The sequence below is a fragment of the Temnothorax nylanderi genome, unplaced genomic scaffold (genome assembly GCF_030848795.1).
Source record: "Temnothorax nylanderi isolate EJ_2023f unplaced genomic scaffold, tnyl_v1.0 TNYL_tig0012_pilon, whole genome shotgun sequence".
Taxonomy (NCBI): Eukaryota; Metazoa; Arthropoda; class Insecta; order Hymenoptera; family Formicidae; genus Temnothorax; species Temnothorax nylanderi.
Window position 1 is genome coordinate 1,279,030 of NW_027249074.1, and position 24,368 is coordinate 1,303,397.

The 24,368-nt window shown below is 40.3% G+C and overlaps 1 protein-coding gene across 1 annotated transcript in view; it reads left to right on the top strand.

Moving 5' to 3' along the window:
• The first annotated feature begins 592 nt into the window (after window positions 1-592).
• Window positions 593-24,368, top strand: part of LOC139767819 (uncharacterized) — a 189,831-nt gene continuing 166,055 nt past the window's right edge. The window contains exons 1-2 of the mRNA XM_071697470.1: window positions 593-843; window positions 1,454-1,501. The gene's annotated coding sequence lies outside the window, so the exon portion shown is untranslated. The remainder of the gene's footprint in view (window positions 844-1,453; window positions 1,502-24,368) is intronic.

Below are 24,368 nucleotides of genomic sequence, written 5' to 3' on the forward strand. Positions count from 1 at the left end.
TTGAAATTTCTGTGATTAATATTGTTGTTATTACATATAAAAAATTGTATATACATAAATTAATTAAAACATGTAATAATATTGACAGTGATCACGAATATTTTTTATATTAGTCGTGAGAACTATTTGTAATTGGATTTCTAGATTAGAAGTTTGAGAGTGCCATAATTAATATTGTGTTTATTACGCTTAGACAATTAGAGATATGCATCACTTAATTGAAATCTGTAATAATAATTGGCAGTGAGCACGATTATTTTTTATATTGGCCGTGACCACTGCTTGTAGCTGGATCTATAGATTAAAATCATGAAATTGCTACAATCAGTGTAATGATTAAATTTAGGAAATTTAAAAAATTAGATGCATGAATTATAATTGAAATATGCAGTAGTAATTGACCGCGATTATTTTCTGTATTAATTCTTATCACTACTTGTAACTAGTCTTATAAATTACAAGCTTGAATTAATTAATGCTACGGTCGCAACGGTTATAAGAATCCCTTATCATATTCGGAATATGTTTATAAGTTATTCGGAATAAATATTTTATAAAAATAAGACGCGTCGCGGAACGAAGTATGCAGTATGCTCTATCCTCGTGTTTTGCGTTTCGCGTAGTGGCGAATTCGCGGCGCAAGTTCGCGATTTCCGAAAGTAAAGTGCGCGAATTAATTTTCAAAGTTTGTAATTAAAGCGTGTGTAAAGTATATGAAGTTCAGTAGTGCGCGTAATGAAGTGTGCGTTTGCTGGATATATCGTTTCCTCGACGGAGTTGATGAAGAAGATTTCTGAAGCAGAATTCGCGCAACGGGTGGAGTGAAATTCGATCTTCTGGTTGGTGAGTAAATTAAAGTTGTTTCTTCATTATTTAAATATGGACATAATTGCAACAACATACATGCGCACAACAGAAATTATTTATTAAATATTTATTAAGGTACTTGAGAATTTTCAATAAGAGAAACGTTTTATTATATTATATAAGAACGCTTATTAAATATTTATTAAGATATTTATTCGCGAGACTAATGGATCAATAAAAATCTAAAACTATTTTAATGGTATGCACAGTTAATTAAATTTCAGAAATCTAATACACATTTTTTACTATATTTTCATTTTTGATCCATATTTTATACTCTGATCAACGTCAGTGATTAATTTCAGATTCTTTTTAATTATTCCCCAGTAAATTTTCCAATATAAATTTAATTAGCATACAAGCAAGAAAAATATCAAGTTGCGAATGATTACACCGAGAAATATTTAAACTATCAAAACTTTGAGTTGAATAATAAAATATTTAATTATATTTTTTACAATTTTATGTATTGTATTATTGTATATCCGCTTAATTTAAAAATAATTAAATAATTTCTGATAATAAACACATCCTAAAACAGATGATAAAAATCATAATAATAATTATAATACATTAATTTCTACAGATGCAGTTGAAGACCTGCGTAGCTGGGATGCAATAGCTGGTGTAATCGGTGAGTAAACTCATTTATATTATATTTAATATATCTGCAAATTTTGGCCTCTAGACGCAATTTGATTTGGAGGCAATGAAATGATACTGATTGTGAGAATTTAAACGCCTATTGTGAAAAGGTGAAAAACAGTATTTATTCGCTCGATTTATTAAATCAGTAAATCAGTTAATCCCATAATATATAATCCGGGTAAACCTAAAACCACCATATTGATGGTGGCACATATCCGAAACAATCGTCGCTGTAATAATCTGTTATTTCGTTGCTTTGTCGATGGTAAGGGCCTATATAGAAAGCGGGTGCACAGAGGGTCACGGCGAGTGAATAGGGTTGAAATCGTGCTCGACGAGCGAGCAGAAGGCAGGAGGGATGGGGAGGGAAGGGGACGAGAGGCTGGAGAGAGAGAGAGAGCTCGAGGAGACGGCCGGGCGAGCAACCGTACGGTATGAGAAATTTACGACCCACCGTCCGGATTGCTAACCCATCTCGGGTTCCACTTTATTACTTTAAGTAAGATCCGACGTAGAGGCAATAAAACTCATATATGACCGAATCGTCGACGACGAGCTTCGACGCGCGTAAATATCTAATGGCACACGTCCGTCCTGCGTACGCGTTCACATTTGGACTACCGTGGAAACTCCACTGTTATCATTTATAAACATCACCGCGATTCGTTTTGGAGATTACTTCCGATTGTGCGTTGCATCGCGTTCTGTTATTTGCTAAAATAGTCCGAATTCTACATCATACTCTCTGAGTTTCCAAAAGTTGTCTAATTGAAATACTAAGTAGATAACAAACATTATTGAATATGTAATAAATTATACAGGAATATTGGGAGAAAAATTTCGAATTTTCTAATGTCCTGAGAAAACGAAGAATTAATATAAGAAAAATATGTAAAAATACGATGGATTAAAAATACTGTTGGCACAACATACTTTTTTTTAATCCGTAATTATTTTTATCAATATTATATTAATTACTGTTTCTGTGTTACTTCTGATAAGCAGAACTGCGTGATGATTTAAGAGATCGTATAACCAGTCTACTCCGCGGTAAATCTTATGGAAATAAATTCAGTGATGTAAATCGTTTCGTTATAAAACGCTTGTTCGATCCCATAACTTCTATTTATAACGAGAGTCTTCTGTGTCTTCGCTAATTGGAAACTTGGCTTCTGCAGATGCTCGACAACGACGACAACGACGACGACGACGACGACGACGACGACGACGACAGCGACAGCGACGACGGGCATCTTTCTATTCTCGAAAAAGCAGTCGCAATAAAAGAATCCGTGATATAAAAGAGAACGTGAAAAAATTGCGATAGCTACCCGTTGATGTAGCGTTATGCTGCGAGCGCGGACCATTCGCTCCCATTCTCTCGCCCCATTGTCTTCTTCATTACGTAGGTATCCCGCGCGAATATAAACGCAATTAAGCGCGTCGCGTCATCGTTAAAGCCCCGTAATTGCATTCGCGTAAAAGCAATTACGACTTCACCGACGGCGATGAGTCGACCGCTCCTCTCTGTCTCTCTCTCTTTCTCTCTATCTATCTCCTCCTCTTTCTCTCTCTCTCTTTGATGCACCATTAGCATAAATAGCTTATAAACCGACGTACGGCACTTTATGCGCGTGACATCGCTCGCTGCACGATGTTTTGGTAACGATACGAAAAAAGATGCATCTATTGAATTTTGCTAATAGCATCAGATTATGAATTTGAGAAGTACCCGAAATTGATTACGTGTTATCCTTCCTTTATGTCTAAATAGTGTATCTAATAATGTGCTAATTAAATGCGATTTTTAAATATATTTGTTACATCGTTAACTGATTCTTCATTGACGGTAGCTCTTTAAATACACTTGGAGAGTTGCATTTTATGCACAAATCAATAGGATATATTTTATCATATATTGAGATTATCGGTGATTGTTACTGCATTTAATAGATTAACGGTAAACGAATAACATAATAGCAAAATGTGTAAAAGTTAAGAATAGTATAAGAATAAAATACATAAAAAAGTTGTGAAAATGGAAATTATCTTTAAAATCATTGAACTTTAATTGAACATTATACACATTTATACACATCTAGTCTCGAGTTAACTCCTTGAGAAAATTAACCAGCAAAGGATTTCGTCCCAAAATTTATCGCTCCGTCGACCGGTAAAGTCAGTCGACACTTGTTGGCTGCAGGAAACTCGTTTATATCGTTGGTAACACAATTGTCCACAAGAATTGTCGGCGTAAACGCGCCTTAAGAATGTCCCCGCCGGGCAGCATTATTGCACTTTACAAGCGCCTGCCGCTTCTTCTTTTCATGCCATCTCTGTCTACGTTATTCCTCCTTCTCCGTTCTCTTCCTTTCTCCAGCTCGTTGTTCTCCCTTCGTCGGCAGGGGGTGAGGGGTAAGTCCCTCAGCAGAGAACCCCGCTGAGGCGAGTTACGTTATATTCTGCGGCCCGTAGCCTCATATCGTATTATTGTCATGTTCCCTCGACACGAGGGGAGCGTGAGTAAGGGGAGGAGAGAGAGAGAGAGAGAGAGAGCGAGAAAGAGTCAGCTAGAACGAGGCACAGGTAGAGGACGAAGAGAGCGGAACAAACGGCACACAGAAGAGCTCCTAATACTACTCGGTTTATAGTCGCTGGTGTGTTGGTGCTTGCCCCGGTGCACGTACATACATGCTGAAACCGCTCGCTCGTGCGAGATAAATCGAAATACATCCTCGAGATCTCGCATACGCTGTTATTTCCCGGTAGCTCTCCGCTCGCCAGCTCCTTCCTCCAACCCGGCAGGGAGATGCTGCACACGCACCTCACTTGTCGCCGTTGTAATGGAGCAATCTTTCCGCCACAGTTCGCTTTCCACTCGACGGCGCGTCGTGGTAAATAGCGTGCATGGCATCTGAGATGCATTCGTTTCGCGACACGCGGCAGTTTTCCATTCGAGTCGATGGCTTGAATCGAAAAGATAGCCGAAAGCAAAACAGTCTTGAAATAAATATAATATTTATGTAAAGACGAAAGCTTTTAAAGAAATAACAGGACATAAAATAGTTTGTTTATTGTATATCCAAGATTGTGCGAGTAAGATAATTGTTCAATAATTGGAGAGATTAAAATAGATTTTCTTCGGAAAAATGTTAACTAATTATAAGCCGTATAATGTGTCATATGAATCATGATGATGACGTTGCGACGATGAGATTTCTCTATGTTTGTTGGTGATAAACGCCTCGAGCTGTTTGCGGATTGTCCATTTCCGATTACGTCGGTGGCTTAATATCGCGAGTCGGACGATAATTATGTTTCCCGGCAATACTCGTTCGCGATAATTTCACCCGTCAGGCACCGGCGTCGATCCCTCGGCCTTACGCGCGTTGCGACGTGTAACGCCTAATTGGCTAATTATCTCCCCGCCGAGGCTCCTCTGTCCGAGGCGAAGAGGTTAATTATCGTGACAAGAGATCGAGGCATCGATTATGCGCGCGGAACCGGATAAATGAATTAGCACTTTGGCTGCGATGCCGCGAATTATGGCTCGTTCGAACGCGCCGCAAAGACGTGATCCTTGAGATGCCGGATCGACGTAATCGTTGCTTGATCGTCGAGGATCTAATTTGCGGCCCATCGCGCCTTCGATCGTCGGGAATTTCTCGCGCTTATTTTCTTTTTATCGCGTTATTAAGATATGATTAGTCGCAAGTTTCTGTCCTTGAAACTTTTTATCAGCCTTAACTTATCTTGCCGGCTGTTTCTTGCTTTCAAGCACATGCTCTTATTTACCAAGTTGATACGTTCGGAGTTGTTGAAGTAATTCCATCAATTCAGCAAGTTTTCTTATAACGGTCAAGTGTTTTCGCGTTATCCGTGTGTATATATCCGTCTTGTATTATCATTTTCTTTTTTTTATAATTCTAAAAATTGTGCGTTGTAAGAATCGAGGATGATAATTTTCCATCTTAATTCGATCATGAAGCCGACAATGTAAAGAACATAACTCGCGGTGAGTCGGGGAGACTCCCGCACGATAAATCAGGGATATTTATCGTCTAATTCGGCGGAAAGCTCCACCGGCCAAATTTGTCCTCGGATGCCCGATGTCTGCGTTCGTTCGCCTTTCATTCACCCCCCGACTCGCAGCTCGCAGCTGGAGGGTCAGAAAGGCGAACTTATTTCCATTAGCCGAAGGGGGCGCGTGTATTCTCAAACGTCGCTGCCTCCAACAGCAGGCGATGGTGGTCGTCGCTCTTTCCCCTTTGACTCTCTCTCTCTCTTTCTCTCTCTCTCCCTCGCTCTCTTTCTCTCTTTCCTTCGCTTCTCGCCCTTCCGACAGCCCTCCTAACCGCACTAGGTCCGGTGATTATTTTTCATTTGCTCGTTTTTATCTTCTTTAGACTCTTTAGCGGCGCATTACGAGGGAAGCGCTGAAACGAGGAGCTTGCTCTCCATTGCTCTTATTCGCGTATAGTGGCGGGATTTTACCCACGCTTCGCGCACAACGTATTTATTTATCGTGCGTTTATTTACCGTTTTGAAAGATTGATGAACATCCGGAGCTTCTATTCTATAGAATTAAAAAGTTTAATGCTACCCTGAAATTATCTTAATTATCTCCGTTAAAAATTTTGTTCTACGAAATAAAGAATGATTCAAAATTGTATCTCTCTTATTTTGATTAAGTACTCATTACTCCTTATTAAACATTTATATAGCACGATGAGTATTATTTATATTGGAGGTCTTCAGCACTTCACGTAATGGAGTCACGCGAAGAAACTCGTCACACGACGCTACGTTTTATCTATGACAGTCGAGGCTCTTTACCAAAGTGTTATGCTACATGCTTCGAATCCGATTAAAGGCTTATACTTCGATATGTCAACGAAGTCATATGTGGGTAAGCTCGCAACCTACAAAGTGTCGGCTTTCGTGCTACAAGCGCCGCGGTACAAAATGCGTGGATTTCGTACTTCGCCGCGAGTGCGCAAAAGCAATTTTCTAGATCGGCTTAAAGTTAAACTTCGCTTGGCTTCGGCTAAACACTTATCAAGGATAATTTCGTCGGCGATTTCTACGGCCGAAATCACGCTTCCCATAAAAGAAATAGAAAAAGCAAAACACTCGAATGTACTCGTTTTATGCATCGTGTCTTGGAAACGTCGGCTTCAATTGTAACAAACGCTTTTCTGATCGATCACGCAATTTTTCTTTAAAAAATAGAAACAAAACGGTTTTTACATGAATTTGCTGAAGATTTAGTCGCATAATTCTCTTGGAATAAAATTATCGCGACGTAAAGCGAAAAAAATTGTATAGAGAGAATCGAATAAAGAAATTGAAAAGATTTCGCCGAGTCGTGCGCGATATAGGTGAAGGAGAAACGATCGGATGATGAAGCCCTTGTACGGAACTCGCCGACTCGCGGTGCTAAATCTCGCAGAACGAGGACTCCTCGGCTGTAGGAGTCGTCCTATAGGAGTAGTAGTAACGGAAGGAGTCGTCGAACAAGAGTGGGCGAGAGGAGGTACGAGGGTGGAAGGGCAAGGCAAGGCAAGAGAAGGGAAGGGACGGCGAAGAAAGCCGAAGGGTGTCGAAGGGGGTGGAAGGGGACGCAGGGTGCCCGCTACCTGACAAGTCCTTTTCTTTGTCCCTAGCCTCCCTCTCTCGCGTTTGATTCTCTTTTTTTCTTGTTCCAAGGTGAACGGCGGCGTCTATCCGTCCTTCTCTCCGCCGATCGGCCGCTCGTGTTCCTCGTAGTCGATCCTCTCGTCATCCTTTCCTGTCTGCCTCCTCTCGCGCTTTTTGGTCCTCGTTGTTCTTTCTGTCCTGCTTCGTGCTCGCTCGTGCTTTCCTCGCTCGCTATCCGCGAAAATCGTTACTGTTTTATTATCCTCGGGATAGTAGCAATTTGCGATCCGAGCTTCGCTTAGATCCTTCGATACATTCCCTTCTTCTACTAGATCCTTTTTTCTTCTCGCTCGTCATGCTCTCTGCCTCTCACAATCCGGCCTTTTCTCTCCTTTACTATAAGCTATCCATTCCTCTTTATGACGTTAACAAGTTTGAGAAATATATTCTTATTAAGATCTAGATCTTTATTAAAAGTAACTTAGATAACTGAAGTCACTTAATACGTGATTTTACTTCAATTACATTTTGAAATCTTATGTTTATTAGTGATTATTATTATTTATAGTTTTTGAAAGATTGATTCTTTTCTATGTTAAAAAAATTCTGTTTGCATAAAAATATTTATATAAAAATACCAAATTGAGTTTTACAATAATTTTGTAATAAATTAGATAATGAATTGTTGATAACCTGATATAATTTAATATTATTGATAGATGCTTTTTTTTATTATACTTCAAAATTTTGTACTTATTTTCATCCACATCGTTTTCCTTGTGTATTCCGTAAACTATCTTAAGAAAACATTTCTCGTAATATGGATAAAATCCTGGATGTTTCACTCTTCACCATCTTTTAATTTTTCTTTTCTACGAATCACAATTTTCAAACAGCTTGTCTAACTTTCTCTTGCTCGCTCGAGTCCCCATCTCCTCCTTTTCGTTCTACCATACCTATACTTTCCTTCTGTCTTTGTAGTCTCAACACATTTTGTTCGTGTTTGCTACTAGTGTCGGGAGACTATCGATCGGCTATCTCGATCGTACTAACGCTCGTTCCGAATGAGATTCCTCTCTCTCGCTCCCCGGGGTTTTCTCGTAACGCGATTCGGCCCACCCAGCCGGTCGTGCTTACTTTCAGACGAAGAGCCTCCGGCAAATGAGGCAGAAGATGCTGTATGAACGCCGACTTTAATCGATAGAAAAACTGCGGAATTTCTTGCCCGAGATCGGGCGACGACGAATCTCGGCTGTGATTCACCAAATTGTATTTCCAATTATTCGAATCGGCGCGCGGTCGGAGTTCTAGGCTCCGGAACGAGTTCTGGAGCTAGAGCGATTCAGCGCTTCGCTTCACGATATCTTTCCGCGTGATTTGTTTCGGTTCTCATTGCATTGCTGCCGTGGTTCAAACTACCGTTACGAAACGACGCAAACCGCCTTCTAAAATTCGCGTGGTTAGTCTTCGTGCCGCGAGACTATATAAACCATGAATAGATTAGAATTCGGGATTTCTATATATTTGTATAAAAATATGAGCGATAATCATAAGTATTACACAACAATACGAGTATCGTAACGTGAAAATTAAAAACGAACAAGTTGACTACCAAGAATCAAATCATATAAAATATAATATCATGTGTTTTAGAGAATATAAAATATAATAGAATCATATAATTACGTTTGTTAATGCTATTATACGAAAGAAATAGTCCAATCAGAGAATTAATGTGTAATTACAGATATTGCTTGAAGCAAACAAGCGTATTAGCATTTGTAAAATGTAATCTCACACATGTTTTTACAATTTTTCAATAGTTAAATAAACGCCGTGTAAATACAGTTGTGAGACTTCTTAAAGTTCCAATATTTTAAGCATTCACGACTGCCGATTTCTTCCGAGAACACTTAACGCGGCAGTCGTTGTTTCCTGTGTCCGGAATTGGAAAACGTTCTGTGTTAGTCATTTGTCACTCTTTCTTGTGGCGAGAAAAAAAAAGTTATTTGAGAAAAAGTAAATTCGACTCGCACCAAAGCGAACACTTGAAAATTCTCTTGTTTACCTAAAAATCATTTATCAATCTGGAAAAACATCAAAAATGATAATTTAACGATGTTCTTTGCACAGCTTCTTAATGATTAATCTTTTAAAATTTGTACAACTGTATTTATACAATATTCGCTCCATAGAGAAAATTGCAAAATTTGTAGGATTATAATTTGATTTTATAATGAATCTCATTATTAATGATATTTGTAATTATCATATATAATCTTCCGAATCCTGTATTATTTTCATAAAATAAATACAATTTTGCAAATTAAATGAATTAAAAGATCCTATAAAAACGAGTAAATAAAAAAAGTATTGGAGGAATGATTTTTATTAATAAAATATTGATAACGTAATACTTCGAATTCTTGACTATGTTGCTGGCCGTAAAAATATTGGAGATTTCCAGTAGATATGTCAATAAAGTGATGTAACAATATTTTCAAGAAAGTTAGAGCAATTTGGTAGATAATATCAACATAATCAGCCATTCAATCTTAATTCATGAGTGTCAAGGCTTTGTTTCGATAAAGGCTATGCGGAGAGGTTGCGGGGATGGGAGTCAGCGGTCGTTGTCGACACTCAACCGCGTCACTTGATACGCGGGCCCTCGTACCCCGTCACATTAGGGTGACAAATATCTATTTCGAGGATCGTACGTCGTCATATCCACTAAACAACTCGTGCACGTCGAACTCTTCGCCCTCCCGTGCTCTCTCTCTTTCTCTTTCTCTTTCCCTTTCCCATTTCATTACTCTTCGTGCCGCCTTTAGATCCTTCCTTACAGCTATCGTCCTCACCCTCTTGAGCCGCTGGAAACCCCAACAGAATTTCGTGCGAGATGCTCCGTAAGATTGAAGCGCGCAGAAGGAAACCGAAGGGTATCGTTCTATCTTTCTTCGTCTTGATGGTACTGCCGCGGAAAGAGGAAGCGCACGATTCGACACTGGGGTGTTTCCTAGCAACCTACCAAACCGCCGGAGGGTAGTTATTCAGTGATGTAACCGCAGGCTTCGTCGCCCTATGCCCGATTTTCCGGTGGACCTGAAAAGTGCATTTTACACGATTGCCGTGACGATCAAGTTTTATCCGTGACATATTGTACCGAAACTTGACGAACAGTCTATAATAATTCCACATGTTGCACAACGGAGCAAAATTGCATCGTTAAGAAATGTTTTTAGGATTATTCAACGTCTAGATGAAGTAATTAATAAGATAGTTTGATTAGGTGCGAATAATCTTAATAGATATAAAATCTTCATTGCTTGTTAATTACTTTCTTCCTGCTACAAACGGTTACAGAATTAATTTTATTCTGCAGGGAAGTTAATTCTGTTAAGTAGTAGCTCCAGCGCTTTTACACGAGTAAATTCAAGTCTAGAGAATCTAGCGACCATAAATACATAATTAATAATTTAGTTATTCATATGCAGTCGATAATTTTCGTATAGAGAGACCCATTATTAAACGTTGTAAAGTTTATAGCCAAGCACTACATAATTATCGTGGCTGACCGTGTTTCGATAATAACTTTACTTATTTAATTACTTAATTATTTTCACGTATCTCAGGAAATATGTTAAACAATAATTAAATGCATAGAAACCTCGTGTAAAAGTTAACGCTGTGGAAAATAATTTCTGGAGCAACGAGCATTTGCGTTTGCGGATGTAAACACAAAGCTCTCGTCCGATTTTCCAGAGGGAAACAAATTAATTCCGACGTGAAAGGAACACGCGGCAGCCCAACAATGTTACGGCACGGAATTCAGTACCGCGCGGTACCAATTATCGTAATAATTAGCAACAAAGCCTCTGCTACGTGGTTATGTTAATGACCAACGCGATCGTAATGAATCAGCGATGAACACGCCATGGTGCGCACGCAATTCGATTACGGATGATGAAATTTAATTATATGTCGATACTACTCGATATTTCCTCTCGCGCCGTACGATATCGATGCCGCGACGATAACCGAGAGAAAAAAGTTTTTGTAACCATCAATTTCTGAAAATTAATGCGAATAATTAATATGTTCGACAGGAATGATATACGAGTTATTTTGCTGTTATGTGCGTAAGCATATTTATGCTATACTACCTTTAACATCTGTATATATATACGTAATATCTGAATGTTAGATAAAGTTACACGGCAACGACAACTCGCATGTTATTCCTCTCGATTCCCATTACGTCAAGATCTAATCTAACGTTTAATAACTCGATAATCAAACCCCTCTCGGTCACATTAACCAATTACGCGCGTACTCGACTCATGACGTCCCCTTGACGCGTATAAAACCCGATCGCTCGTACAGCGAATTTCCGCGACGAGGGAAAGAAAGTGCTGTGCTGAGGGACACGGAGGGTGGAAGATGGGGTGGGGGGAGGGGGAGAGAGAAAGAGATTATTCCCCGGATTCGTGAATTCTCCATGACGAGGAATCCACTCTTCCGCTCAGTCGCCGCTTTGCGCTGTCGCTCTTCGATAATAATACGTTATCCGAGCACAGAGAAGAGACAGTAAGTACATACAACCACCTAAGAGTAACGGCTATATTGAATTTCTGTCTGCGTAACAACCCCGCCAGGCTTTTAGCAGCGGGAGGTGGGAAAGGAGGAAGAGAAGGAAGAGGAGAAGGACGGAGGACACGGTGGATGGTAGGGGCGAGGAGGAGGGTCGACTTCATTTCCGAGATCCTCACAGTGGGTATACAGTAATACCGAGAGATGTAGAGGGCGAGAGGGAGACAGAGGTAGAGGGAAAGAAAAGAAAGAGAGGGAGAGAACGCGGATGAGAGAAACCGGGAGAGACACGAGAACCAGAGACAGAGATACCAGATGTATGAGAGAGCGAAAGGGACGGGTACAGTGGCGTAACTAACGCAAACCCCGGGTCATAATTCCTGAGACCAAATAGAAGAAAAAGAATCGGAAGAAAAAGAGAAATGAAGAAGAAGGAGAGAAGACAGAAATAAATAAAGCGAGCAAAGAAGGAACGGCACAAGAATGAGAGAGAAAGAGAGAGAAGGAACAAAAACAAGAAGACAATGAGGAAGAAAAGAAGAAAAATGTAAGAAAGAAAGGAAAAGGACATAGACGTTTTTTCATAATTAAAGATGAATAAATCTTTATTTTACATTGCATTGGGACTCTATAAATGTTACTTACGCCACTGCATGGACAGATAGATAAATAAAGGCAGGAAGATGGAAAGGAGAGAGTGAGATAGAGAGAACGGAAAAAGAGCGAAGGAGATAGAAAGGACGATGCATAAAGGGATGCAGATAGAGAGAGAGGTGCGGAACGGTGCGGAGCGTACGACGCAGACGGAAGCTAAGGGAAACGGAAACGGGAATCTACGTGAGGTAGAAGACGAGGGTGAGGCAGAGAGGTAGATGCATTCTACATCGTCACCGGTAGACGCCCGCGCCCGCGCCGGATTGCACGTATGTACGTAGGCTACGCCTTTGCCCGGGTATCTCTGGAACAGAGAGCGGGCGGATCAACTTTGTGGTCGACGATGCATTTGCGGTTACTGAATGCTACATATTACGGTAAAATGTAATCGCTTTAAATAATTATGCTGAAACGCGCAACGCCGTCGCTAATGGATCGTAAGCTGTTATTTGTGTGATTCCAATTGAAGGATTTGCCGCAAAAACCGGTTTCCCGTTTTACTGAAGGTGGATTTCCTTAGAAGTGCAACGTTAAGTACACAGATTACGTATCTTTTGGCGCAATGAGATGAATGCGAAAAAAATTTACGGCGCGTTAATTTATAAGGTTGAACACGACAATTATTGAGGTCCTTGAAACTGACTATTTCATTAACCACATGTCAATATACATATTTTTCTATATTTTCTTATATAACGTTTAATCTCTTAATCTTCTATTTTTGCATGTATTTATCAATTTGCATGGACTCGCTCCTATGTGTGTGTATACGTGATGATGAAACTGAGACAAATTATTCTCTTCATCTTTACAGCAAAGATACTGCAATAATGTCAGAATCGGTTCAAGTACTTTTATCATAAAATAACTTTTTGTAATTATTTTATGCCTTTGATAAAAGTACTTAAATTAGCTTTAATATTATTGTATCTTTGCTGTAAAGATGAAGAGAATAATATAAAATTTTATTATCATCTATTTAATAGATAATTTATTACTAATTTATATCATTATTGTGCTCGACGACTCATTTAACGTTTCATAGTTACTCAGAGCTTTATGGACCATTATAGTTTAAATATGGATCAATGAAAAAATCTGATCTTAGGGTTAATAACGCAGGGCTTGCAGCGCAGGGCGAGTGTTCGGTAATTCCGTTACTGGCGGGGGGGTCGATGGCGTATACACAGCGACAGAGTGGCGGGTACATACTAGAGGGGTTTACTGACTGCTGGCTCGCCTCACTCACGCCACTCCTACGCCTCTGAGCCCCCTTGAATTCTCAAGGGTAGGTAGGTAGAGACAGGGAGAGAGAAAGAGAGAGCAGAGGGCAGCTGCCCCGGGCCGTGTAATACGCGCAGATATAGTGGGCCGCCTCTCACGCTAATCGCAGTAATTAAGTCTAAGCTACGGGACTACGGACGACGCTGATCTGTCGGATATAGCCGCGATGCCCGCGATGGCTCGCCCGATCGACTGTGTGTAAAGCGTCGACGATGAAGTGATTTACATCGGAATCGTTCGATCGAAGACCAAGCTCCGGCTTGTGCGGAGTGGAAAATTTGTCACCGACCGTGAGGTCGCCCGTGAAAATAAAGGGCAGTCTTTTTCTTCCGTCCTCTTCTCTTCTCTCTCTTTTTCCCTTTATTCTTCTCTCTTTTTCTTCTCTGTACGGCTTTCGGATAATAAACCGGATCGGATAATGAACAGCAGACCCTCTTATTTCGGCTCTCGCCTTTCCCCGACACTCTTCTATACCGGTCAAGATATTTTCGCAAAGACCCCTTTAACCCGTTCTTTCCAGACGAGCTTTTCTAAAATGGATGATTTTTCTTTTTTTTTTTTGACAGAGAGAATTCTCCACAGCTTGATGGTAGTACAATAACAGAAAAATGGTAGAATTACACTCTGAAACATGTATTCCATTTTTTCTTTTTTTCCTTTTTTGATTATAAAATTGTGAATTTAAACCATTTTAATTCGAGTTAATTGTTACTCGAGGTATTTCGTTATTTTTCGATATATTTTTAAATAGTATTTTTTAAAGGAGAAAATATCTATTAATTAATTTTTCCATGTAAAATAATTCTAAAATGGCAGAACTAATTGCGTTTACTTATTTGAAGATACGCCGGGCTTTATTATCACAAATTGAAAATGTTTTCCCACCTCTTATATAGTCTAAATTTAAAATAATATGCGTCTGTGTGCGTGCGTGTTTCACCGGATGATGACACGGTGAGCGTGAGAAAGGAATTCGATAATTTAAACGACTCAATCGCCGTGCGACGTAATTATTCGCCGTCATCTACGCGCGTGGAATGACACGGATTTCTAAGCGAATATCGATGACCTCGTCGATGCGTTTAAACGCCACGCGCGTCTATAATCACGGTGTCATCACGTAAATCCGAACCCACTGGTTATCGTCAGGCGCTAATTCCTGTGTACCGGAACGCTAATGATATTCTATCAAACGGAGATATCGTTTCAAATAATTAATGTAAACGAGCTAGAGCGCATCCTAAGGATAAGACTCTGAACTCTGAATTACCGCGAGTATACGAGCAGCTGATTGCGCTACATCCGATTCGAATTTTTTATTTTTCACATTAGCGACGTTGGTATCTCCATAAGTGTCCGACTTAATGATGATGTGAAGCGAATTCAAAGATATCGTTTGAAGTAATTAGCGAACGGATTGCAAAGGTGCAATGTCCTGATGCGAGATAATATTCTAAATTAACGCGAGTGCTAGACATTATAAATTAACTTCTACAATTTTCACGGTCTATTAACGTTTAATTAGTCGAAATAAGATAGACAAATCTTCGGTCTGCGTCTTGATGATATCAGACTTATTCGACGAAATCGGACAACTCGGTGAACTTGCTCGATGAAACCGGACATTATACCCTTTCAATTAAAAGGCGGTAACATAATCCTCCTTTTTTAAATCATTATATCTTTTACACCCTTATCCTTTTACAATTCGACTTGGCGGTTTATTATTTTTGCATTCGTAGAGAAACCCCTTCATGGGCCTCATTCAGTATCGCCGCGGGCGCCGAATCGCGGACGGGGTAGCCGCCACGCACGCGTTTTATCATCGAGATTTCAATAGGTAGTTAGAGACAGGTAAAATGACGAGCACGACACACCGAGTTATTTAAAGCGGGCAGAGCAGGGCGGCGCAGAGGGCTTATGCACAATGGAGAGCGGAGCAGAGGCGAGCGCTGTCGTGTTTTGCTTGTGCGCTTGTATACGCGCCGGCTCCTCTCTTTTTTCCTTGCCTCCGGTGCTCCGCGAGAGCAAGTGTGTGCGGTCGTCCTTTATCCCGCCCTCTCTTTATCCAGCGCGATTCCTACGCGTACTATCTTTCTTTCTCTCCCCTTTCTTTTCTGTCTCTTTTCTACTTTGTTTCGTTTCCGTTCTTCCGCACGCTCTTCTTTCTCTCTACGTCCTATTTGCTTCGCTTGCTTCACTTTTTCTCTCTACATGCATGCGCGCACGCCGGACCTGTTCGTTGACTCAGAAACGTTGTAAATTATTTTACATACACTAACCAATCCCGCGAAGAAGTTGATGCGTCGTAGTTTTGCCTAACGTACTTGCAGAGCGTTGAAATAAAACTATAAGGCACATATCGAAACTCAGGATGCACATTGAAGAGAATTAGGAAGCACGTATTGGGAAATCAACGTTTTTCTAAATTCTCGATATCTATATTAGCTACTTCAAATTTTGATGTCTAGAAAATATCTATGTAAGTTATTGTACAACTTACGCTTATACAAATAACTTTTTTTCCGATTTGAAACAGTGGCACATATATTGTTAATAAAAAAACTTAAATGATCTTTTGCAACAATCAATAATCATGTACGGTTCATATTTTAAATTTTAAAAGATAATAAAAGAATTTCCTTAATCTTAAATTTTAGAAAATTTACTTGCTTTATATCTAACGTATACGCGACAATGGAGAATTAGTCACGCTTAAGTTGAGATTAAAAGCGGTAGATTGCGACGGGCCGATCGGTGTGCAGGAGAAAATCGCGCGGAATCGATGGGCTGATGTCTTTACGCAACTAACTCCGCGAAGTGACGAGACGTGAAATTCAATTAACGCGCGAGCGCGGTGCTGTGCCGCGTGCCCCGGCTCGGCATCAGAAGAAAGGGTAATTAGTCTACTTACCGGTGGGCCAAGTGATTGGCAGGAGAAATTGCGTTACGATCTAATTGAATTAGCGCGATTTCGGCCGCTTTGAGAGAGCGTAACAGATGTACTTTAACTCGATACGCGCCGCGTACAAGTCGCGCCTAAATCCCCAAGCGGCGTCTTCCCCGAGTCACCGTTGTTGCAAAAATTGTTCAACCCATTCGTAAGGGGGGTCGTAAAGAATGGCGGGAAGGCACCGCGTTTTTCTCCGGCAATAAACGCGACTCCTTATTGCGAAAATTCCCGTCGTTGTTACCCGAGGGGCTTTCGTGAAAATATACCGGCAAGCTTGCAACATTGCAATGCACGGCACGAATTTTATTCGGTATAAAACGCCATGTATAAGGTGCTCTATTTTTGTTTTTGATTTTTTCTCTTACAAACTACTCGAAAGTGATTTTTCAATTTAAAACTGATAAGTTTCGAACGTATTATGAATATGATATTTTTAGATATTTTAAGATCATCAGCTACATTTTTCTAAGCAGTATTGGACATTGTATTTAATTTTACAGTCTATAGTTTACATTGTTCCTGAAGATATAATGATGTGTCTAAAGTTGTTAAGAGAATCACACATATAGATACACACACACACACACACACATATAGATTATATCAAACCTTAATATTTATCCCACTTATCTTTAAGAGGCACCTTCAAAGTTTACCGATTCTTTTTTTATGGTGTTTGTTGGGTCATCGATGGTTTTGGAAAAAATTGTGCGGTTAGAACGGACCACCCCGTATATCTGAGGCTACCTGAGCGGCAATTTCGCACGATTCGTTACGCTACAGGCCGCAGAAAGAACAACTCGCTCCAAGGTAAACAGGATAATCGAGTTTTTCGGTCGTGATTTAAAGAACTGGAATTGATTATCGCGAGATATTGCGGTCCTCGTTGGCCCTCGACCATACGCGCCGTTGATGGCCTTCGCGACATGCCATTGGCATGGTTTATACAGAACGGCGCGAATGGAAATCTGCGTCAATACCTTTTACAATAATAAAAAATGAACGCGTAGTGGTAAAGGCAAACATTTACTCTTACAATCTAGAAAACTATAGAACTTCCTAAATATTTTTTCTTGTTTGGAAGATATTCTGATTTGAAACTACACTTTCCTTTTTATAACTGTAAGAAAATTATTTTAAATCTAATCGTCTCTGTTTAGTTAGAAAATACCTAATGTACTAACATTTTCTGATTAGAATATTATTCGAGAAGGTATTTAAGAAAATATTTTAATTTCTTACTTCTTATTTTCAGTATTTTCGGTATTATATTGTATAGAAATTTTCTTATCTCTCTTACGCCAAATACATCATATTTTCAAAGCTTATCCGCTAAAATGTTATGTTTGATTAACGTGGCGTTAACATTTTTTCGGCGACATTTGTGACTGTTTTCATAAATTATACATATATATATTTCACAGTTTCACGGTACATGAGTTCTAATAACTCCGCACGGACACGCGGCATTCTATTCCGTTTGTTTGCGGAACGGAGCCGCCTCTCGGTTCCGTAACGAACATAATCTCGTCGTTAATCAAGTCGTTTCCGTTGACGCTATGGGCTACGGGTAGCCGGTGGCCGCGTAAATAAACGTATCGATGGCGGCGTAAACAGAATGGAAGGCGTCACGGTGGAAGCACGTTGTTGCGGCACAACAGATTTTCCCTGCCTTTCTTCTTTTTGTTTCCGACCACTTCGCGCCACTCGCTCGCTGCCACATCGTTCAGCCGTGCAACAGAGAAGAGACAGCTATAGTCAATCATATAGTGGACCTCGCTGCAATGACTTGCTCGCGAGGAAATCCGCTTAACTTTGGCAAAAGCAAAGAGTTACAGAGTTGTCAATTATTCATACTTCCATCAAACACTATTCGCTATAATTAACGTCTAAACTCTGCTAAAGAAGGAATATACGGAATTCCGTGTGAAAATTACACAGTTTTTTTGCGTAGTATCCTTCGTGATAACTTCTCGTTATTGGAAAAGCTAACATTACATACTACGAGATTGAACGGCGTGAATTGTGCAATAAAAGCCGTATAAATAGCGTCGCGCTTGTAATTACATGTTTTTCTTGTTATATAAGACCGTGAGAGAGATACAAACTAGAAACTCGAGTTGGACAAGAAGGGTCCAGAAAGAGAGACAAACAGAGAAGGTGGCAAATAAGGAAAGCGAGAAAGAGAGACGCGAGGGATAATACTGTCATGCCCAACTACGTGGCTGTTCCTTCTTCAACCTCTGTTAAACCCGACACCGTGGTATCTCCCTTTCTATGGTATAGCTAGCCATCTGTCAGTCGACTAATCTATTATCTGGTGATTTTTCAACGCCCTACTTCCCTCTCTCGTTCGAGCGAATCCCAAAAAATTGCCCGAAGGAAAACGCCTGAAAGGAAAGAATTTAGGGATTATAGTGGACAGGTGTCCTGATGGATTCGCGTCAAACGTCGGAACTAATTTAATTGAAACGCATGACACATCATATCCGTTTCACTTTTATCAATTTTGTCAAGTAGAACCGCGCTTGGTTACTAATATCAATTTTTTTGTGGTGATCGTAAATCATGCATCACAAAAATTAAAGCATCACAACATTATAATTTTTCTCTATGAAACATGAAATTACGAGGATCTACTGTCTTATAAAATATTGTATAAATTATATATATTGAAATTACTAATTTACTGTTTTATAGAACCATGTTATTTTATATCCGAAAATCAAATAGCGTGTATTATTACTTAGATATTACTTAGTGTCTATATATTTGTTTAAAAATTAAAGCACTGAGATAAATAAAAACTTGAGATACTTGTTCCTTGTAATTTTCATGTATGATTAATCCTAACGTTTACGTGCATTCGTATGAATACTGATTCGTCAGTACCAGTGCACACCAAAGCCGGTGCCTAGACAGATATATAGTCATGCAAGATATGCGTTATCTATTTCATTAGGTGTGTCCATATGTGTAAGCCGGTATCAATCATCGCACATATCCATGAGCAACGCGATGAGCAAGGACGGCCTTGTTCATCCTCGTGCATTCGCACGCATACCGAGCCGCGTGTGTAGGTATGCTTGTATCCGGTTAAAGCGAAAGCAATCTCTCCCGCTATCTACCGGATCCCGGGATAGACGGATGATCTCAGGTAACGACTACCAACTAACCAGCCGGACGGCTCGTGTGGCGCAAGATATACGCTCGCTAATACCGCGCACATATAGCTGATTAAATTCAGATGTGACAAAATAGCGAGTAAATATTGTACGGAGAAACTCACGGTTGAAACTATTCAATTTTTAGTTAAATTTTTATTTTATAATCTTTTTGACCAATGTGGAACCTTTTTAATAAAAATACATATAATATGTATATTTCTTAAGGCATTTAAGAAAATACGATTCTCTTTGATCAGAAACGGAATATCATACAATTCAAATCGTACTACTTCTCGATACAGTTAATTGTAAAACGGAACTAATATAGGCTTAATGGATTATGAAAGTGAAATCCTAATTACATTTGTATAATTACCAAATCGCGGAGAGAGGAAAGAAGAAGGACACTGTTTCTGTGTTGCGTAAACTATAAAAGAGAGGTATAGGAAGAGAGAGAGAGAGAAATCGAAAAGGAGAAAAAGAAGTTTAGAAAAGGGAACGGGGTAGCAAAGGGATCACGTGCCAAAGAAACGTTAAACACATTTTGAACGTTTGTATAGAGCAATTAGTATTTATAACAAGGGTAGACAGAGACCGGCCACGGTTGGTTCGAGGTCCGGGGGGATCATTCCCTGCGCCGAGTGAAACGTGCCCTGATCGGCAGAGGGATGTAAGGATAGACGAAGAGGAAGCAGGAACGACAAGGATAAGGGAATTCGTTGGTTTGTATGGGTGTATGTATGTGTTGGGAAGGGCGAGAGCGGTGCGAAAGGTGGAGAAAGGACAGAGGGTTGGCGAGACCACATGCCGTGAACACCCCCCCGGTGGCATCGAAACGTGACGGAATTGTCAAGTGAGACTTTTGCGTCGAGTCCGGTATCCCTTCGTTTACTTCTTCTTACCTTCTTCCCTCGTCCCTTACTTTTTGAATTCACGCGCGAAAAAGTCGCGGAATTTCGCATCCCGGCCAAATTATTACGTGTAAATTCACAACTTGTACTGTTTTGTTTGCAAATGCACGCTTAACAAAAAAAGAGAACGTCACATCGATAGCGATTTGTGGTCAAATATCAAAAGAATTATCAATTCTCTTCTGTATCTCAAGAAGGAATGATTTCCATTTATTAGAAAAATAAACGTGAAATGATCTTTTTGCCATACGTTTCTCGAAAAATGTATTTAGATATAGACCTCAATGATTATTAATCTCATATATCGAATATTTTGTCCGTTATCAGCTTAAAACTTTTTATTAGCTCTATATTTTTTAACCATACGATTTTCAAGAAATCTTGTGTGTGATTTTGAAATTAGCGAAAAAATAATCTCTCGACTAATGTCGAGCAAAAGATATTCATAAGTATAAATGCATTGGGGCGTATATTTTATAAATTTAATTAAATACAAAATTATACACATATCTGCGAAATATAGCATCTATACAGATACGCATTCATTTGTGCATATTTCCATCTCGCATATATGTTTACTCGCGTACATCACGAAGCCGAGCAGAGCAAGCGTACCGCGAAACGCGCGTCGCGCTAAGCGCGCGTATTGTTCCAAACGCAAAGCCGATGTTCCGCTACGGTCACGGTCGGCATTACCGCGCCTATAATTAATCAAAATTACTCTGTCAGCGATTGGGACGCAAACAGCAATTCGGTCATTAGCCGTAGCGCTGTTAATTGCGACGGGCGTTAATTAGAAACTCCGACGTGCTATTCTCCGTTCGAATACATCGCGGTATACAGAATTACGTTGCGTGCCATACCGACCGACCTACGTAACGTACAATTGTCGTGTTCGCTTAAATGTTAATCCTCTTGCGACTGAATCGACCGACCTGGGCGTTTCTCTTCACGTTTCTTTCGCGGATGTCCATGATAGTACGCCAAGTGCTTTCAAGTTAGAAACTGTTGCCGGAGTTTTCCGACGAGCGCCAGTCAACTCAAATCGCTCTCCTCGCAATTGCAATCGCGAGTAACTTAGTTGCAGCTCAGTTGATTGTTCGCGAAACGGACACGAAGTGACGACGAGATGTCTTTGCTCAATTGGCACTGCTATTAAGAGAATTAGAAGATTTTTCGAACAATGAATTTCGGTTCTCTCTCGGATCCCTTATTATTCCAAAAATCAGAATGGCGTCTGAATAATATAACGCATGTGAATGTTATGCGTCATCGTGAACATTATTTTGAAATGTAATATATATTTGTGTATAAATTTGATGTAAAATCAACCTGTCATGAAATCCTATACATCATAAATTTAATTAAATTTCTATTATATATTAATATATTATATTACAATAATCCTTATAATAATCTCGTATTAATTATATTATGTATATTAATATTGATTATCTTTTGCGGACCTCCCATACATTTTTTCGTACCTTTCAAAATTTCGCGTAGACACAACGAAGTTAAAAAGAAACAATTTATAAAAGATGAAATAAAACGTTCGGTTACAAATTATATTTAATTAATTCTCAATATCACGTACGCGTTCATAAGTACTATCGACTACCCTCGTCGTTGACTCTTCCATACGTTTCTCTCTCTCTCGTAGTCGTCGGTGCTGACTCGCAACGCTCGAGGAAGATCCTGACAATAATTATTACCATCAAATAACAGACCGCATTCACCTGTCCCGACCAGGTGAGTTAACGAAACAAAGAAGGGAAGAACGGAGACGAGAGACGAATAGAGAGAGGGGAGGAAGAGAGAAGGGGAGGGGGAGAGGGAGAGAGAGAGAGGGAGAATATGAATGAGTGAATGAATGAGTGAGAGACAGCCGCGGTAATATGGCCGCCCGTAATTGGCTATATTGTTCCTATGAATTGATATGTCATTAATATTGATTGGCTGCGAGCCGCGGAGCTTGCGTCGATGCGCGGTCGAGTTAAGGGGGGAACGAGGGGGAGCAGATTTCCAGCGGCGAGACAGGACTCCGGCGAGAGCGGGAGAGACCAGGCTGGTTGGACCAGGAGGAAAGAGCGGGATGTATGCACGTGTGAGAGAGACAGGGCCGATGTGTCCCGCGAGAGTGAGGGGCGGGAGGTGGACGCGGTCGGGCCGTGATACATGCGTTATCCCGCGGATGCACAATGCGACCGAGCCGCGTAATGCGATTCGTTCGTCACTGGTTTTCGGTTGGCGCCTCTTTTGATCGTCCGCCTCGCCGTATCGATGCACAATATCGCTACTTTGTTTCACCCTCAAAGGGTTAAACGCGATCGCGGTGATACGGGTGATGCGCTCCGACATGAGCGGGATTTGATATTACAGCGGGACGACGCCGACGTAATGCTTTCACGGTGACGGCGAGAAATTACGAGAAACCATCCTAATGTTCGTTGACAAAAGATATCAAACTTTTTAGAAGAAAAAAAAACACAAACAGCAGCATGTGTTTCTTCCTCTTACATACACAGGAATCCGTAATTGAAATAAATTTGCGTGAATTGTATCAAGAGCGCTAACTTCAGAGAACTTATGAAACAAGAATTTTACGTCAGAGAAAATACCGATGAAAACAAAAATAACAGTATGTTTGCATTGTATAATTAAGTGGTATCTCTAACTGGCTTTATTCCTGATAACTTTCTGCTTGAAAAATCTTCAAGAAGTTCCCGAACCATTGAAAAACTCACAGAAACGTCTTACCGAAAAATCCGATTCCTCTCTCAATAAATAACGACTCGGTTCCAAAGGGATTAAAGGAAACGTGCTTACTTCGCTTCTGCTTCACAATAGAGCGACGTTTTAAAGTACCATTCCGGGTGTCCCCATTGCGCGACGACACGCTCCTTCACCGACGCAGCCAGCATCGCTTTCTCATCGATCTTCGTTGTCGCGTACGGTGAATATACAGACGCATCGGCTGAAATCTTGTACATCGTAACGTATTATGTACGCGCGATGCGGCCAGGGAATTTATTGCTCTTTTCGGAGGCGAGGGGCGAGGGGCGAGGAGTGGCTCTCTTCCCTCCTCTTGGCCGCTCGCACGCATTTATTCGGAATACAAGGTTGCCTCTTCAAATATCGAATCTCGACGCTCCTTCAGATAGATATTTCACAGAGCTGTCCTTTAGGTAGGTAAAGTCAGCAAGAGTCGGGAGACAAGCTGACGGTATGGGAGAGGAGTGAGTGGGAACATAAAGCAGAAACCCTCCCTATACTAGATACATACATACATACATATACGGAGAGAAACATGGACAAAAAGAGCAAGAACGAGTGAGTCTAAGAAAGAGCGAGAGAGAGGGAGAGCGAAGAACAAGCATACGCATTCCTGCAAGAGCTAGCAAGAAATAGATAATACATGAAAGATAAAGAAAGACCAAAGTACAAGATGGAGTGAGAATGAAGAAGAAAGAAAGAAAGGAAGAAACAGAGATAGAGATTCCCTCTGGTAAGAGTCATATTAAAGATGAGAAGAAGTACGATCTGTAAGAGGAAGCAAGAGAGCAACAGAGAAGAAAAGAAGTTAGAAGAAGACGGATAAAAAGTGAAAGACAAAGAGGCAAATAAGTCATAAAAGAAAATGAGAGCGAAAAC